Raw genomic sequence first — 18,530 nt, 5'->3', positions numbered from 1 at the left:
GCTAGCGACTGTATCGCCGGACCGGTACCGATCCGTCGCTCCTTACGTCAGGAATGCCCGCTGTCAATGCTCCTCTACCTCTCGCCCTGGAGTCACTTACTGGGAGTTTCACGATGCGCTTTTCAGGGTTCACCATGCAATAATAGACCTTCCGCTGTCGCGTCTATGCAGACAGCCTGTTGATGCTGGTACGGTCATGGGAAGAGACCATATGTGTACTTGATCTGATCACGTACGGGGATGTGGCAGGCAATGCTGTCAGTGTTGCCAAATCTACAGCGATGCCAATTGGTCACGGACTCAAGAGAAAAACTGACGCCTCTGCCTTGGGCCCAGAGCTTCCGATATGTTGGCATCATCATTACGTCCACAACATGCCACTCTGCAGCAGTCAACTTCCGGCGCGCCCTCCATGTCACTCGCTTGATCGTTCGGCAACATCGCCTCCACCGTCTTGATGCTTTGCAACGTGTGAAATATCTGAACGTGCAAGTAGTTTCAAGCTGGTGCACATAGCATGGCTCCTTCCGATGTCGCCGGTGATTGGTCGCAGTCTGTAGGCCACGTTGGTCTAGTTCCTAACGGCTGGTAACATTTTTAAGATCATTTATGATACACTCACCCTCCTCCAGAAAGTTGGGGGACTTGGACTCACCAGCGTTCGGTGTCGTGCGGTTTTCTTACATCTGAACACCATGAACCAACAGTGGTAGATAAATTCTTGGACTTATACACGCTGTGCTCCATCTCTCCCCCTGTGTCAATAGGACATGTTGCACCTTTATATGCGCATCTGTCTGTCTTCTTCTTGTGGATCGTAGCTATGTACGCACTGACCTCCCAAGTACGTGCCTGTGACGTCCAAAGGATTTCTACATTCCATTCCTGCGTGGTGTACTTTGCAATAACGTTGAGATGCAGTGGTGTGACACAACTTTCATTAGCATATCTCCCGACATCAGTCTGGGCGACGTGGTATCATGTCACCAGTGGAAAATTTACCATTAACCAGCGTTTACTTATGATTTGTTTAATGGACACTCCTTTATGCTTCACCTGTCACTCGGTGGATGATGACGCCCACTGCCTCACTGCGCCGGTGTTAGTGTAGTCTGGACGGTGGACGCTGGGGCTACAAATGGTCGCCTGTTTCCTCCGCGCCACTCCATCAGTGGTCTAACCATACGCTGTCATTCTCATGGAGGACGTGTGTATCCGTGCAGCCAAGACTCATGCGATAGTCTGGGTCAAAGGTTGGACAGTCGCCTGCTTTTATGAAGACGGTGACAACTCGCGGCTTGGTCTTTCGACCCTCCTACAGAATGAGCATGTGGTGATAGAACGACGTTCTCGCTACCGCGCATGTTTCGCCAACACACGTTGTTTCACGCCCCCAGCTGGCGCAGCGCCAGGTGCCGCACTGTCCTTGTTTTCCATTCCGTCTCCCTTATCTACCACTCTTGTGTCACACGATAAAATGTCATAATTACAGTTAAGTATCTCCTTCCCTGACTGTTCCTTCTTGTCGACTTCCGGTTGGTTGACGGTGTTAGGGACGCCGTGGCTAGGCCTGGTGTGGTCGACCTTGTCCACTCCGCCCCCTCCCCCCCCCCCCCGCCCTCCCTGCTATGAAGCTGGAGACGACCTGTAGGTACTCATATCCCATCATCTTTATCTTTTGTCTGCTTACAAGGAACGATCAGTTTTCCCCATTGTATTTTCTGACGTTATCTGCTGGTTTGGTGTATTGTTTGCGTATCTATAAAGTTTATATTTCTGTCTCATGTTCCACAAAAGAAAAATTAATTAATTTAATTAATAAAAATGTAGAGTGCTGGGAAAAAAATCTGTAGAGAACTTAAAAGAAGGGATGTTCCGCTTGCAGCGCCGAACACACCGGACGTGTTTACTCTTCAGCTCCACCACAGCATTTCGAGTAATAGCAGTTCGTTGTTTACGTGGCGTGCTGTGACTGTTTTGAGCGGTTATTTGTCGTTCCCATCTTTTGTGTTGATTTAAATGTGTTTTTGGTAGCGCTTCCGACCGCTGCATTGTCAGCATGTCATCCAATTTGAAACCACATAAAGTTACGGTTAGTTTTGCTTTTGACAAGTCTGTCCGTAATATGCAGCCAAGTTCCTTCGAAATTAATCATTGGTTAGTGGAAACGTGTGGTGTTACATCAGATCAGGTTCACACGGCATATTTTGACACTAAGCTTTACGTTTTCTTTGTAAAATCCTCGAAACCCCTCAAAGCGGACAGATAGTTACTTAAACATGGCAATCAGGTTTCTTTCCGTCGTAGAGATGGGCCAGTTAGTGTTGCCGTCCTTGTCAGTGCTGATGTTGAATATTCCAAGGTGTGAGTTTTCAACTTGCCACTGGAACTAGGTGATTAGTATCTTAAGGATGTGTTGCTTATATCTGGTGATGTTAAGGGCATTCCCTGGGAACGCTGGTCGAGTCAACACCGCCTTCAATACTATAATGGTATACCTTCGTCGTGATGCACATTAAACAGATCATCCAGTCACGTCTCCAGATTTGTGATTATCTGATCCATGTTACTTATGGTGGTCAAGTGGAAACATGCTTCTCATGTAATGAGAGTGTTCACCAATGTATCAATTATCGGTAGCGGGCTTTTGTTCTCACAAATTCTCCTCAACAGCGACGTAAATTGTCGGTAGGAGATCTCTTTCGTCCTGGTGATGATTATAGTGGCAGTCCACAGCCCGATCTGAGTTTATCCGCGAGCAATCGACGGCGCTTCGGCTACGCAGCCCTCGGAGGTTCCGTCATTGAATCTGGTACTGCAGGTGTCGTCCCAGGTCGTTTTTCTTGTCGCCTGTTGAGCCTGTTGTTCCGTCCCTGACTGTTTAGTTTAGTTCGTTACGTTTTCCATTGATCAATAGCACGGAAAAACTGTTATGAAGTGGAACGTGTCAAATGCACAAGAAATGCGCACAGGAAACAAGGTTTTTTTTACGTTATAGTGTTATACCTAAATATTTCTATTATCTTTTCCATTCCCTTAAATGGCACAAAATGCATATGTTACATCTCCAGATTTATTTACTCATATTCAAGAATTCATCTATGCTATAGAAGGAGTTGCCAAGGAGGTATGATTTCAATTTGTTTTTGAAACTATTACTGCTGTCTGTCAGACATTTTATTTATCTGGTAATTTATCAAAAAGTTTTATAGCAGCATATTTTACCCCTTTCTGTGCCAAAGATAGGTAAAGTAAAGGATAGTGTAGGTCTTTCTTTTATCTGGTAATCATGAATGTCGCTGTTGATTTTGAACTGGTCCATGTTGTTGAGAAAAAATTTCATTGCTGAGTAAATGTACTGTGAAGCAGTTGTAAGAATTCCTAACCTTTTAAACAGATGCCTACAAGATGTGCGACTATGAACCCCACATATTATTCTAACTACTTTCTTTTGAGCAGTGAATACCTTTTGCCTAAGTGTTGAGTTGCCCCATAATATTATTCCGTATGACATCAGAGAGTGGAAGTATGCAAAGTATGTTAGCTTACTAATTTCTACATCCTAAAAATTGGCAATTATTCTGATTGCAAAAGTTGCTGAACCTAGTCGCTTTAGGAGATCCAAAATATGACTTTTCCAATTAATATTCTCATCTATATGTACGCCCAAAACTTAGTATGTTCTACCCTGGCTACTGACTTCTTTTGATGTGTTATGTTTATTGAAGGGTTTATACTTTTTTCAGCAGAAAATTGGATGTACTGTGTTTTTCAAAGTTCAGAGTAAGCCCATTCGCAGAAAACCAATTAATAACTTTTCCAAAGTCCTTATTTGTATCATTTTCTATTGGACTTTCTTTTACTGGATTAATAATTATGCTTGTATCATCAGCAAACAGTGTCAGTTCAGCATCTTGTTTCACTTAAGAAGGGAGGTCATTCACATATGCCATGATCGGACCTTGTGGAACACCTAATGTAATTTCACCCCAGTTAGAGGAAGTGGCAAACTCCCTTGAATCACGTGAAGCATATAAAGAGACTTTTTGCTTCCTGTTCTGTAGATATGACTTATATTCTGTTCCATTTATACCACAGAATTGTAATTTGTCTAACATAATGTCATGGTTCACACAATCAAATGCTATGGATAAGTCACAGAATATTCCTACTGGTGACATTTTACTGTTTAAAGACTCTATTATGTGGACATTTCTGAAATCCGAACTGTGATTTACTAAGTATCCCATTATTATTGAGATGGCTAACCACTCTTGAGTACATTACTTTCTCAAAGATTTTTGAAAATGCTGTAAGCAAGGATACTGGCCGGTAATTATTGACATCTGTTGTTTCCCCCTTTTCGTAGAGAGGACTGACAATGTCTGGAAAAATACCCTGAGTCAGTGACGCATTACATAGATGAGACTCAAAACATCAGCTGCAATTGCTCCACATTGTTTTAATAACTTGTTAGAGATGTCATCTACTCCAACAAAACATTTATTTTTCAAAGATTTAATAATTTTCCTTATTTCACAAGAGATTGTTAGATGAAACTTAATCTTACTAAAATTTTTCAAAAGTGACTCTTCCATGTACTGCCTGGCTTTTTCTTTTGACCTATTCCCACCAACTTTTTCTCCTAAATATATTGGCTACCTGTGTACTCTTGGTTAAGATGGTCTCATTCTCTTTAACAGTAATACTACCTATCCCAGTGGTTACTTTTCCTGTCTCCCTTCTAACAACATTCCATATTGATTTGATTTTATTGCTGGAGTTGTTAATTTCTTCTCTAACATACATATTTATTGATTTCCTTACAGCTTTTCTCAGTATGTTACAATAATTTTTATAGTGTAAAACTACTTCTGGATCTTTACTAGTTCTTGCTGTCTCATACAGTTTTCTTTTTCTTTCTGAAGACACTTTAATACCTGTAGTAATCCAAGATTTCTTTGAAAAGTTTGTGGTGTTACATTTAGTAATTTTCTTTGGAAAACAATGTTCAAAAAGGGATATAAATTTATCAAGAAATATGCTGCATTTATAAATAGCATTTGGCTCATTCTATACATCTTCCCAGTTTACATTTCCTAAACTTTCTCTGAAGTGTTCTATAGATATCGGGTGAGCACCCTCACACTTTTACTTAATGGTTTCTGAAGTGTACGCCCTGTTAGGTTTTGTAAGTTAATCAGTCAGTTGTGCATCATGGTCAGATAATCCATTTACCACAGGGAAAGCATGTGTTTGTTCTACATCCTCTTGCTGTACAAATACATTATCTATTAGAGTACTACTGTCCTGAGCTATACGTGTAGGGAAATTGATCACTGATTCTAAGTTATATGTTGTTAACAACACTTCTAGTTCACTTTTCCTATCAGAATTGCTTAGAAAGTTAACACAGAAATCACCACAGATTAATAACTTCTTCTTTTTGTCTGACAGACAGCATAATAGGGAGTCACATTTTTATGAATAGCTCCCAATCTCTTAGTGGAGACATGTACACTGTTGCTAACATCAACACAACATTATCTAGCTGAAGTTCACATGCACAGACCTCAAAGTGCTGATCAACACAAAATTGGCTTACTTCAACAGTTCTGTATTTATACTCTTGTTTTATGCCGTATGATCCACCGAGGGCTACTTTTGCGTGATCCAGCGCGGGCATATTCAGATCTTGTGCTTGACCCCCTACTCATCCGGCTGTTAAGGCGATTTTTCCTCACGGCAGGCGTAAACAACGTGCCCAACCGGATCGCGCTGTCTCTCGCAGTAAATCACGGCGTGGGAATAGTCACCCTACCTTGGTGGACCCGTCTATGGAGTCGGCAATGGATTGATGGTCGGAATGTGACATAGATGTAATTTACATTGGTCCCATTTTTTATGCATAGTCTGGCAGGGTCAAACGGTGGCGCACTCGAAACTTTACGTAGGGGAGCTCCCTTATCTTTTGCGTAAAAATCCTCGGAACCTTCTGCTGGATGGTGACTTCCACTGCCTGTTGCGTCCCGTTGACCAGTCACCTCATTTTAATTTTAGTGGTGATCCCCACGAATTGGTTCTTACGATGCTTTTGAGGGATGTTTGGGAATATAAATTTCCAACGTTGACGGAATTAATCTTTTTTTACTGCGAAGTCTAGTAGCAGACTTGACAGTTTTTATTTGTCCATGTTTTGTGTTATCAGATTCTTGCAGTCGGCGTAATTTCTGCGCCTTTCACTGGTCACTGAGCTATTTCAGTGACTATGATCCTCGCTCAACATCACGTGAAATATTCTCGTGCTCAGTGGATGCTCCAAGTTTCCCGTCTTGCTGACGAGTGCGCTGAAGCCGTGATTGGTGCTGATTGGGAGTTTTGCCTCCTGTCGGTAGAGCTTTACCCATCTTTATATGGATGGTGGTCTGTGTATGCAAAGCCGCGAATTCTATAAACGCTGATAGGTTATTGTTATGTCGCCGCCTTTATCAGCACCGGTTGTATGGTTGGCATTTGATGGACAGTGTGGTGAAAGATGAAGAAAAGAAAATGCTACAGCATTTGGTTAGAAACCGAAAGGTTGTACCATCAAATCTCAGACAGTTCAGTCTTTTTTACCCTGCCCTTCAACCTAAAATAAAAAAGGGGATGGCGCCTCTGACTAGTAATTAATATGTCCTGGATTCCGGATTAGAATCTCGCCACTGATTAAATTTTGAGTAAAAATCATCGGCAATGTCGGAAGAAGGCTTCCGCCATAAGAAGTTACCCTCTTTCTGCCCAAACCACCTCCGCTGGGACCTTGCATAGTCGGCTGTGCGGGTCTCCCGCATATTCCCCTACGCTCCTCGGAGTATGGGACCGCTTCATCATCTTTCTGCCAACGGTCTTGTCAATGAGGTCGGAGGAATGGACAGAGGTTCAGGGCATTCTCTTGCCGTTATGGTGGGAACCTACCTCTAAAAGGCGGAAGAATCAGCAGGGAACGGGATTAGGATGCAGAAGACATTGGAAACCGCTACATAATTTGTGTCTACAGGGCATGTGACCTGTAACTGAATAAGTGTCATGATGGTCTCTCCATTGATAAAAGATTCCGGAAGAGTCCGCCATTCGGATCTCCAGGAGAGGACTGCCAAAAGGGAGGTGATTATGAGAAAAAGATTGACAACGAAAGGGTAACGTTCTACGATTCTGGGTGCAGAATGTCAGAATTATGAAAGTGGCAGGGAAACCAGAAAATCTGAAAACGGAAATGCTAAGGCACAGTATATATATATATATATATATATATATATATATATATATATATATATATATATATTGTGGGGATCAGTGAAGTGAGGATTTCTGGTCAGACAAGTATAGGATAATATCAATAGCAACAAAAAATAGTGTAACAGCAGTAGGATTCGTTAAGGATGAGAAGGTGGGGAAGAGAGTGACCTATTGTGAACATCTCAGTGATAGGGTTGTCGTTATCAGAATTGGCAGCAAGCCAACACCGACAAAAATTTGGTCGATGCGAACACCAGCATCTCATCAGCTGATGTGAAGTCTTCTACGCTTCTGCCTCCGGCTTGCTGAGAGCCAAACTGGTGATGATTGGGACACCATCAACCTGTCGCTCTATCCGGGAGGTGCGCTGAAAGTTGCTGCCCTAAACGTACACTCTTTGACATAAAACTCGACCGGCGGCCGGCCGCTTCAGAGGCTAAGTCCGCGCCGATCGCGACATGGGACAATAAAACTGGCCAACTCGCTAATTCTCTAAGTCCGGTTATCTGCACAATCTGGCAACACTGCAGACTGCGGCACTTCCTGGAAGAAAACTTGTCCCATGATAGAGAAACATTAGGCTGATTACGCCTGTGGTCTAGCGGTAGCGTGCGTTGTTTCTGTTCGTAGTGTCAGTGGATCGAGAGCAGCTGGCATAAAATATTTTTATAGCCTCTTCTGTCTGAATGCTGAAGACGTGAATGTAATGGTAGCGCAGATTCAATCTATTTCGCTTTCTGACACACCGATATCAAAATTTTATCCAGTAACGATTTTGCGGCAGATTTCCTGCAGACTGTCCTTCTCTGGACGCCGTATGCGGCAAAGCTCCGGGATCCATTTGCTGGCTACCGGCAGCGGCCGTGGCGACAGCAGCGGCGCTGCACTCCCCCGTTCTTTATCGAAAGCGCCTGCTCCCGCTCATCGCTTTTGATGATTTAAAACGCTTTATTATTAAATGTTGCTCCACAGAAAATTTCTACGATTTCCATTCACGCTCAAAAGCAACGGAGACAGACGCCCTGATTAGTAGGCGGGTATTATATTACATTAATCGGCAAGAGCTGGGTATGGCCCGAAATTAATTTTAGAGAGTGGGACGAAATTAAACCACCTCGCTACATTCGATGAATTTATAAATGCTTCATACCTCGTTTCTTTTCCTTTCAAACTCAATTATTTGTGCTACTTTTGGTCAATGTTCGGATGTTTTCGTCAAGCCGGGGTGAGCGTCTGTGGTGTAAAGTGTATTACAGTTCTTGTTTCATTCCTTATGGTAACTCTATGCGATAAACTGTGTGAATACCTTGCAATGCATGCTCTGTAGCAGTGCAGGAACACTGCACATTTGGAGTTCCATGTATGGGTTCATGACGTATTTAATGTTGACGGAAGTGATAGTTAAGGTCATCAGATTTAGACCAGAAAAATTTGTCGTTTTGGAGGTTTCAGAGAACGGAAAGGAATTGCTAACGCCGGTGTTAGAAAACGTTTACAGTTAAATGCTATTGCAAAAATTTAGAAGAGGGGAACTATATTAATCAACATGTGCACTTCATAAACAACCTTCTGACATGTTAGACCTATATGACGAACAAAACTCAAATTTATATCGTTGACAGTCGCTTTGAATCTTTTCAGGATCTATTTTACAGTGAAGCACCTTGGCATTTGCAAAGCAGACATCCATGATATTAACTTAATTTACTAAGTCGAATCGGACGAAGATTGATGTTTAAAGGCATTCTTCAGATTTCGTATAAAGAATTTTTACTAGCCGTTTGCAACTCCATTAATTAAAATGGAAAATAAAAGGTTGTAGTCAGCGGCTTCCAGCGAGATTCGAACTGCTATGTCATACAGTACGACCACCGCAACGCACAAGGGAACCTCTTTTTTTTTAAATTTGCTTTTTTTTCTTTTACTTTTTTTGATGATTACCCCTTTTTTCTCTCTTATTTTAAAGCCCCTTAGGAAAATGGCAATAAAAAAAGAAACTAAGTGCCACCGCCACTTTTCATCCTATAACAAAAAAAAAAAAAATCTGGTCCACTTCAGGCGTTGGCCCCTGACTAAACCTACCCCAAGAGCTGCCTATATACCAGGGGAAATATGGGAATTCAAGGTTAGGGCTATCATTACAAACAAAACAAAATCTTCCTTTTTCTGAATTTTATTTTTATTTTGATTTTTATTTTTTTTATTTTTGTTGTGTAATTGATCAGACGCCTTCTGCGCCCCGCTGGTAATATGTTGAGTCACGTCTTCTCGAAATTGGTGTGTTCCGTTCAATAGTTCAGAAATGTTCATTGGTTCAAACTGGAAACCTTCTTCACTCTTGGCTTAACACATTCCAGCTGCGAGGCGGGTCGTGGAAAGCACTCCCAAGGAAGTTCCAGAAAAATTGTCTGTATTTTGGGTGGCGGACAACGACATAATGACGGTCGTTGAGGTATGTCCAAAAATCGAGTACAGAGTCTACAGTTTGTCCAACTAGGTAGTGAATGGCATGTCCGCGAATCCAATTCACAGCATTGGTCTTTGTCCGAGGAAAATAGTCACGTCCCGGAACTAATAATGAAAGGGGAGTATTCCGATTCAGAATGTCCCTCGTTAGTCTGGCGTGAGGTCAGTCGCTTGACGGCGCGTAACTGCGCGGGCCCGCCCGCTGCCGGCGCGCCGTAAGGCAGGGAAGCTCGCACTGGGGCGTATCGCTTTCCAGTCGGGTGTTCCGCGGCAGTCCTCACAGGGGAAGTGATGCGTCTCTCACAGCCTCTCCTTCCCAAGTGGCTCTTTCCGCCTTCCCGTGGTGCCAGATGTTAAGCTCGGCATTCTGCCTTGCAACAAAAGGGAGAGCTGCGACCCAACCCGATGCGAAAGCGAAGGGTGCGTGGCACAGGGGGAGCTGTGTCGAGGGACCGAACACCAGTCCCTTTCTTTTCTTTTCGCAGGGCACAGACCAGCGGGTGCTCTGCATGCCGGCGACTTCGTTTGTCGGCGTGGGATCACGGCGCGAATCGGCAAGGGTGCTTCGCCGCGCCCCTGGGTAACCGGGGCGTGTTCTGCCAAACCCAGGAGGTGGTGACATCGCCTGGGCTAGGTTAGATGGGCCCAGACCGCTGAACGACTGGGGGACCGACCCACCACCTGAGTAGGAGTGGGTCCTTGGCCTTCTGGTGGAAGCTTGGGCAAGTAGGCGGCGAAGGGCGAGGGGTGCATCCGCCTCTCCGGAGTGCGGGGTGCAGTTGCCGAGGAGCGTCGTGTGAAATCGTCGACGACGGGGCCATCGATGGGGACCAGTGCGCTGGCGACGGCGCGCTGAACCCGGCAGCTCTGGTATGCCCTTGACCTAGGGGCGAGGTCGGTGGGCGAGCTGCAGAAGTCCTCCCCCATGCCAGAGGAGCCGGTCCGGGGCAAGAGACGGGCTCCCACTTCTTTCTTATCACTCGTATACAATGGCCACACCAGAGACGAGTGATATTAGTGCGCCTTCGAGAGTTTCTGTTGCGCCTGATCCCTCTCTACAGGACGAGGTGGGACAGGCTGAGGAGGATTACACAGTAATGAGGAGACACTCACAAATTACGTTGCTCCTGGAGCAAAGCATTAAAAATGGCAAAATAAGCCAAGCAGCAATATTGCAGATTAAGAATGAATTGGCTGCGTGGGCAATTGCTCATGCCAAATTAGAAGGAAGAGTAGAAGAGTTAGAGAAAGAAAACACTCGGTTAAGACAACAACAACAACAACAACCGAGCAAGACCTGGGCGGCGGTGGCTGCACAAGCCCCCACCAGACAAAACAATACAAAAAAAGCAATAGACAGGGTAACAAAGAAACAGGAGACGGCGGTCTTTCTTAGGACCTTGCCTGGAAAAGACACAAGTGTCAAAAGGATACAGGAACTCCTGACTACCACAATTGACCCTGTCAAAGACAAAATTAAGATTCAATGTGTCAAACCAAGCCGCAACTCGGTAATAGTAGAGGTTGCGTCTGAAGAAGACAAAACCAAATTGCTTGAAAATCCCAAACTAAATGCAGTTGTTATATGTGAACCCCCAAAGAAAAGGAACCCTTTAGTCATATTGTACGACGTTCCAACAGTAATGACAAATGAGGAACTGTCTGAAGCAATAAGGAAACAAAATTTTGAGGATATAGATGAAAGCGAATTCCAAAGCAGTTTTAAACTAAGATTCAAAACGGGTCCTCGGGACCGGGATGTCGTACATCACGTTGCCGAGGTCTCCGCAACAATGTGGAGAAAGATAACAGTACTGGGCAGACTATACGTGGGATTTCACGCTATTAATACAAAAGACTACATTGTGGTACCTCGCTGTCATAATTGCGGCGACTTGGACCACATCCTGAGGCACTGCACCAGGGGGTCGGCCTGCTCCAAATGCGGTGATAATGGACACACCCGGAAAGACTGTAAGGCCACAGGTGTCTGCATCCCTTGTAAGAGTCGTGGCAAGAAGTCTTGTGGAGCCACAGGACGAAACTGCCCTACCTACAGGATGCTCGAACAAAGATTGATCTCACGTATCGACTATGGCTGAAAACGGCATATCATGCAGGATGCCAAAGCGTAAATCCCCGAGCAAAAGGAGGAGGGCTGCTATGAGAGCAAGTAGGTTCAGGAACTTCCTGAAGTCGCTCATCAGCATTCAAACAGCTGATAAATCCATACAGACAGAGTCCCCCACCAGGGACATTGGTATTCAAACTGAGCTCCCTTCAGAGGTTAGAGCACCCTCCTCCCAATGCCGGGACACGCTGCCGATTAAAAATCTACAACGGCAAGAGCATCTTGAGTACACCATGCAATCAGCAAGACTGGAGCAGCCGACTACCCTGACCACTGCCTTACGTCATGTGGTCCGAGTTGGACATGAGTACGGACGAAGTGTAACCTTCTCGGTGATGGAGGCTGTGGACAGGATACAATTAAAGTCGGTGAACCTCCCCACTGACTTCGGAGCACTGCGGGACCTACTCAAAAAAGTCTTTGAAAGACGGGGAGAGAAATTTGACCTTGACGACATCTACCATCAATCAGTGATAGCACACGGTCGACTGGCACATGACTGGAATGAAAACTGGCCGCATGACCACACACATACCTACTTTCCATGGCGACTAGAATAAAAATCGGACAACTCAACAGTCATAACAGTCGACTAGTAATGCAGGAGCTCCGTAAGGAAGTGGTGGAAAAGAGACTGGACGTACTCTGTTTACAGGAGCCGTACTCTCTGGCTGGAAAAGTTGCGTTCACTGCCGCAACATGGCAAACTGTCAGCAGTGGGGATAACCCCAGAGCGGCTATCATAATAACAAACACGGCACTACGTGCAACCCCCTTGTCACAGTTTTCCAATAGTCACTGCAACGTCGTGGAGATACAATTTCCGGCGGGAACTGTTATCATTATTAATATGTACTTCCAGTACGGAGAGAGAATCGAACAGCATATTGACCATCTAGTGAGTGTGGCCACGGCGTTGCGGGGACGCAAAATTATTATAACTGCCGACATAAACGCCAAGTCCCCCCTATGGTACAGTGGCACAAGGGATGAGAATGGAGCCAAAGCTGAAGAAATGATAATGGCTCTCCAACTAGTGGTGGCAAACAGACCAGGAAATCCCCCCACCTATGTGGCTGGAGGGGGACAGGGTACCAACATTGACGTGACGTTGGTCACGCCAAACACAGTAAATATACTCAAAGAGTGGAAAGTGGAAGACAATGCCACCACTAGTGATCATAATCTAATCACTTTCATTGTGGGAGACAGAGAGTGCCGCTGGGCCATGGGGTGGGAGGTGCAAAGGAACTTCAGGAAAACAGATTGGGAACGCCTAGCCAGAGAGTGCGACATCCCTCCATTACCAGAAGTAGACGAAGGACAAGACTTGAATGTGGACGACAGAGCAGAAGGACTGGTACGCGCAGTAACAAGAGCGATTGAGGCGGCCGTACCAACCAGGAGAAGAGCCGTGGCAGCCACACCGGCACCATGGTCAGCCGAACTCCAGGAACTACGTCAGTCAGTCAGGAGACTGAGGAAACACTACCAGCGCAGTGTCGTCTGGTGGGAAAAGCAAAGATGGCTCCAGTTATACCGGGAGGCAAAAGAGAATTTCCAAAAAGAATTACAAAAAACCAGAACAACCAGCTGGGAAAATTTTGTAACCAGTCAGCTGGCCCTTGACCCTTGGGGTGTGCCATACAGATTGGTGAGGGAGAAGATTCGCTCCCCAACAATGATATCAACGCTCAGGCACCGGGATGGGATGACGGAATCCTGGCAGGAAACTGCCGAGGTCCTCCTCCGGTCGCTGTTGCCTGACGATGATAGAAATGAGGACACTGAAGAGCAGCGTCAATTACGAGCAGAAGACCTTCATAGGTATGAAAATGATGTGGCGGTCCTCCCCATCTCTGAAGAGGAAGTAGATGCTCTTATCAAGTCCCTAAAGAAGGGAAAAGCCCCCGGGCCAGACGGCATTGTGGCGGAGGTAGTGCAGTTCTTAGCCCCACAGTTAGTTGCTCCACTCACACATATTTTCAATGCATGCCTCAGGCAAGGCAAATTTCCAAAAACATGGAAAACTGCGAATGTGGTGATCATTAAGAAGGGCCCTGAGAAGGACCCTGCAGAGGCCAAATCATACAGGCCCATATGCCTGCTGGACGGCTTTGGCAAACTACTCGAAAAGCTATTAGCGAACAGGTTGACCGCTCACCGCATGCTGCACGGGGTGAGCGACAGGCAATTCGGTTTCAGGCCGGGGCGATCGGCATCTGATGCAATCGCCCTAGCAGCCGAGGTCTGTGGCTCAGCCCCGTGTAAGTATGTTGTTGGCGTCATGGTAGATATCAGTGGCGCCTTCGACAACCTGTGGTGGCCTTCGCTCTTCTCCTGCTTACGGGAGAAGGAGTGCCCAGGGCTGCTATATGGGTGTCTGAGGAGCTATTGTGAAGACCGGGAGGTATGGCTATCATCCCCTAACGGGAAAGTCCGGAAAACTATCACCAAGGGCTGCCCCCAGGGCTCCGTGTTGGGTCCTCTTTTCTGGGACATCCACATGGAGCCTCTCCTGGAGAGCTTACAACAGAGCGAAGACGTGCTAGAGGTGATAGCCTACGCTGACGACCTCCTCCTGCTGGTTGGCGGCCGAAGTCGCGAGGACATAGAGCCAAAGATAGAGAGAGCAATAGACATACTGCAACTATGGTGCCGTAGGACCAAAATGACCATTTCACCAACCAAATCGACTTACTTACTACTCAAAGGACAGTTAATAAGAAACCCGACTGTGAGAATCAACGGAATGCCTGTTCTCAGAAGACGAGAGACACGTTACTTAGGAATCATCATCGATGAAAGGTGTAATTTTGCAAAGCACATAGAAACTGTGACCCAGAAAGCACTACAATCACTAAATAATCTGATTACCATAGGACACAAGAGATTCCACCTCCCGCCTCCATTAATTAAACTCTATCACAACAGCATACTGACGTCAATAGTGGGTTACGGTTCGGGAGTCTGGGCTCACAGGCTCACGAGGGTGGTGCCTGCTATGACGGTGAGGAGAGTACAAAGGAACATGATATTAAGGTCTGTGGGAGCTTACAGAACATCTCCAGGAGGAGCCTTGTTGATCATAATGGGACTCTGTCCCCTAGATATAAAGATTAGGGAACAGGCTGCCTGGTACTGGGTAAAAAAGGGAGTTATTACCAAGGTAGAAGAAATTATGGGAGCACCAGTCAGGGACAAAGGGGAGGTTAGGGAAAGAGGGGTAAACCTATGGCAGGAAATATGGGAGTCGGATGATACTGGTAGAAGAACCTTTCAGTTCCTACCAGACGTAAGGGACAGACTGAAAATGAAGTATTTCGAACCAACACGGGGATTGTTCCACTTTCTCACCGGTCATGGCCCCTATCCGACATATCTTTGTCGGTTTGGGAAAAAGGCTACGCCTGCGTGTGACTGTGGCGCACCGGAGGGTACTCCCGACCATGTGGTTTATGAGTGCCCCCTTTTCGATGATGTAGCCGAGACACTGAGACGACAACTACCTAGCACAAACACCTATGACCTTTTAAGACAGGAAGAGACATTTCACACACTAAATACATTGGCAAATGAGGTATCACAAAAAGTATTGAAAACTTTCTTGAGAGATCTTCATGCTTGAGTAATAGACAACACTGATGCGACCACCGCCCCAATCCCATACCGCCGGTTCGTGGACAGGTCGACTTACAGTTGGAATCCGCCACGAATAGGACCAGGGGGACTGGGGCAAATCCTGATAAAGACAACGCACCGATAATGACATAAAGTAGGAAGTAGACTTAGTCAATTAGAATAGGATAGTAAGTTAGGAACCTGCAGCGATAATTAACCCTTGCCTGCCCTGTGCCAGGGGCTTGCTCATAGGGATTAGCTCTATGAGCAGGGCATCAAGTAGGTTTATATCATCAACTGGCACAATTGTAACGCTGCAGGCAGTTAGAGTTAGAATTAACCTGTTGTAGAAATTAGAAATTATGCTAGCTAGTAAACTAAGAAGTAGTCTGCCTAGTAAATATCGTAGAACTGTCTGTAGATAAGAAAAACAAATGTTTAGCTGCTATTGTAAATGTAGGAAAATAGGACCCACTAATCATTAAGGTGGTGGGTTATTATTGTATAATTATTATGAAATGAAATAAAGATTTTTTTTTTTAAAAAAAAAAAAATGTCCCTCGTTAGAAAAGCCACAATATGACGAATAACCTCTGAGCTAACGACACACTGACGACCACAGACGGACTATAGTCACTGCAATGTTGCCTGAGCCTCAAAACGCAACCTTAAAACACAGAAATTAATTATACTTTCTAAGTGTCTCATCTTACAGTGGATTCTATCGTACGAGTCTTCGATGTGGAAAACGAATGTCAAGTGAATTTAGCGAGGTAATGCCGGCCCACACCCGGAAGTAAATGCACTATCAGAGTGTTGACAAATACTTGCTACGACGCTGGCATTTCTCGGTTCCCTTACGAGGCAGCTCTTCAGCGAAATGCTTGTCGTGATTCTCCGATACGGTCCTTCAGAGTGGAGACGCGCGCGCACGTTTGGTTTTTATGCAGCGTTCGCCCCTGATGGTTTCTGACGTCGCTTTGTGGGCTATGTCTACATTTGAGACATTCAATTATCATTAATCCAGAATGATATAAGTTTCAGCTTCCGGCGTGGAAGAAGGCTGTTGACGCCGACATTATATCATTTCAACGTAGGGAAAGCAAAACGGGTCATTCAATGTTTCTCATTCAACATAAAGCATGTGAGATAATTTTCCGTAACGTTCATAATCATCTAAAAATACAAACGAAGTAAAAATACATCTGAAGCTTATTCGAATTGAATATAATGGTAGATACCAAACGCTTTGCACCTCGATGTCGAATTTGTCCACGTGCAATCTTTTGCAACATACAAAAAGAATGTCATGATTACCACGAGAATGAAGAAATATGTTGGTACGGATGGAAGCAAGAAGAGACGCAGTCAACAAATATTCGATTCCTCATGGCATTCATTTCATTTGAGACGTAAGAAGAGTTAAAGCGGGATATTACTTTCGTCCCCCCATGAACCATGGACCTTGCCGTTGGTGGGGAGGCTTGCGTGCCTCAGCGATACAGATGGCCATACCGTAGGTGCAACCACAACGGAGGGGCATCTGTTGAGAGGCCAGACAAACATGTGGTTCCTGAAGAGGGGCAGCAGCCTTTTCAGTAGTTGCAGGGGCAACAGTCTGGATGATTGACTGATCTGGCCTTGTAACATTAACCAAAACGGCCTTGCTGTGCTGGTACTGCGAACGGCTGAAAGCAAGGGGAAACTACAGCCGTAATTTTTCCCGAGGACATGCAGCTCTACTGTATGATTAAATGATGATGGCGTCCTCTTGGGTAAAATATTCCGGAGGTAAAATAGTCCCCCATTCGGATCTCCGGGCGGGGACTACTCAAGAGGACGTCGTTATCAGGAGAAAGAAAACTGGCGTTCTACGGATCGGAGCGTGGAATGTCAGATCACTTAATCGGGCAGGTAGGTTAGAAAATTTAAAAAGGGAAATGGATAGGTTAAAGTTAGATATAGTGGGAATTAGTGAAGTTCGGTGGCAGGAGGAACAAGACTTTTGGTCAGGTGATTACAGGGTTATAAATACAAAATCAAATAGGGGTAATGCAGGAGTAGGTTTAATAATGAATAAAAGAATAGGAGTGCGGGTTAGCTACTACAAACAGCATAGTGAACGCATTATTGTGGCCAAGATAGACACGAAGCCCATGCCTACTACAGTAGTACAAGTTTATATGCCAACTAGCTCTGCAGATGATGAAGAAATAGATGAAATGTATGACGAGATAAAAGAAATTATTCAGGTAGTGAAGGGAGACGAAAATTTAATAGTCATGGGCGACTGGAATTCGTCAGTAGGAAAAGGGAGAGAAGGAAACATAGTAGGTGAATATGGATTGGGGGGAAGGAATGAAAGAGGAAGCCGCCTTGTAGAATTTTGCACAGAGCATAACTTAATCATAGCTAACACTTGGTTCAAGAATCATGAAAGGAGGCTGTATACATGGAAGAAGCCTGGAGATACTGACAGGTTTCAGATAGATTATATAATGGTAAGACAGAGATTTAGGAACCAGGTTTTAAATTGTAAGACATTTCCAGGGGCAGATGTGGATTCTGACCACAATCTATTGGTTATGAACTGCAGATTGAAACTGAAGAAACTGCAAAAAGGTGGGAATTTAAGGAGATGGGATCTGGATAAACTGAAAGAACCAGAGGTTGTAGAGAGTTTCAGGGAGAGCATAAGGGGACAATTGACAGGAATGGGGGAAAGAAATACAGTAGAAGAAGAATGGGTAGCTCTGAGGGATGAAGTGGTGAAGGCAGCAGACGATCAAGTAGGTAAAAAGACGAGGGCTAATAGAAATCCTTGGGTAACAGAAGAAATATTGAATTTAATTGATGAAAGGAGAAAATATAAAAATGCAGTAAATGGAGCAGGCAAAAAGGAATACAAACGTTTCAAAAATGAAATCGACAGGAAGTGCAAAATGGCTAAGCAGGGATGGCTAGAGGACAAATGTAAGGATGTAGAGGCTTGTCTCACTAGGGGTAAGATAGATACTGCCTACAGGAAAATTAA

The sequence above is a fragment of the Schistocerca nitens genome, chromosome 1 (assembly GCF_023898315.1).
Source record: "Schistocerca nitens isolate TAMUIC-IGC-003100 chromosome 1, iqSchNite1.1, whole genome shotgun sequence".
NCBI classification, from domain to species: Eukaryota; Metazoa; Arthropoda; class Insecta; order Orthoptera; family Acrididae; genus Schistocerca; species Schistocerca nitens.
Note: the sequence above shows the minus strand (reverse complement) of the source record.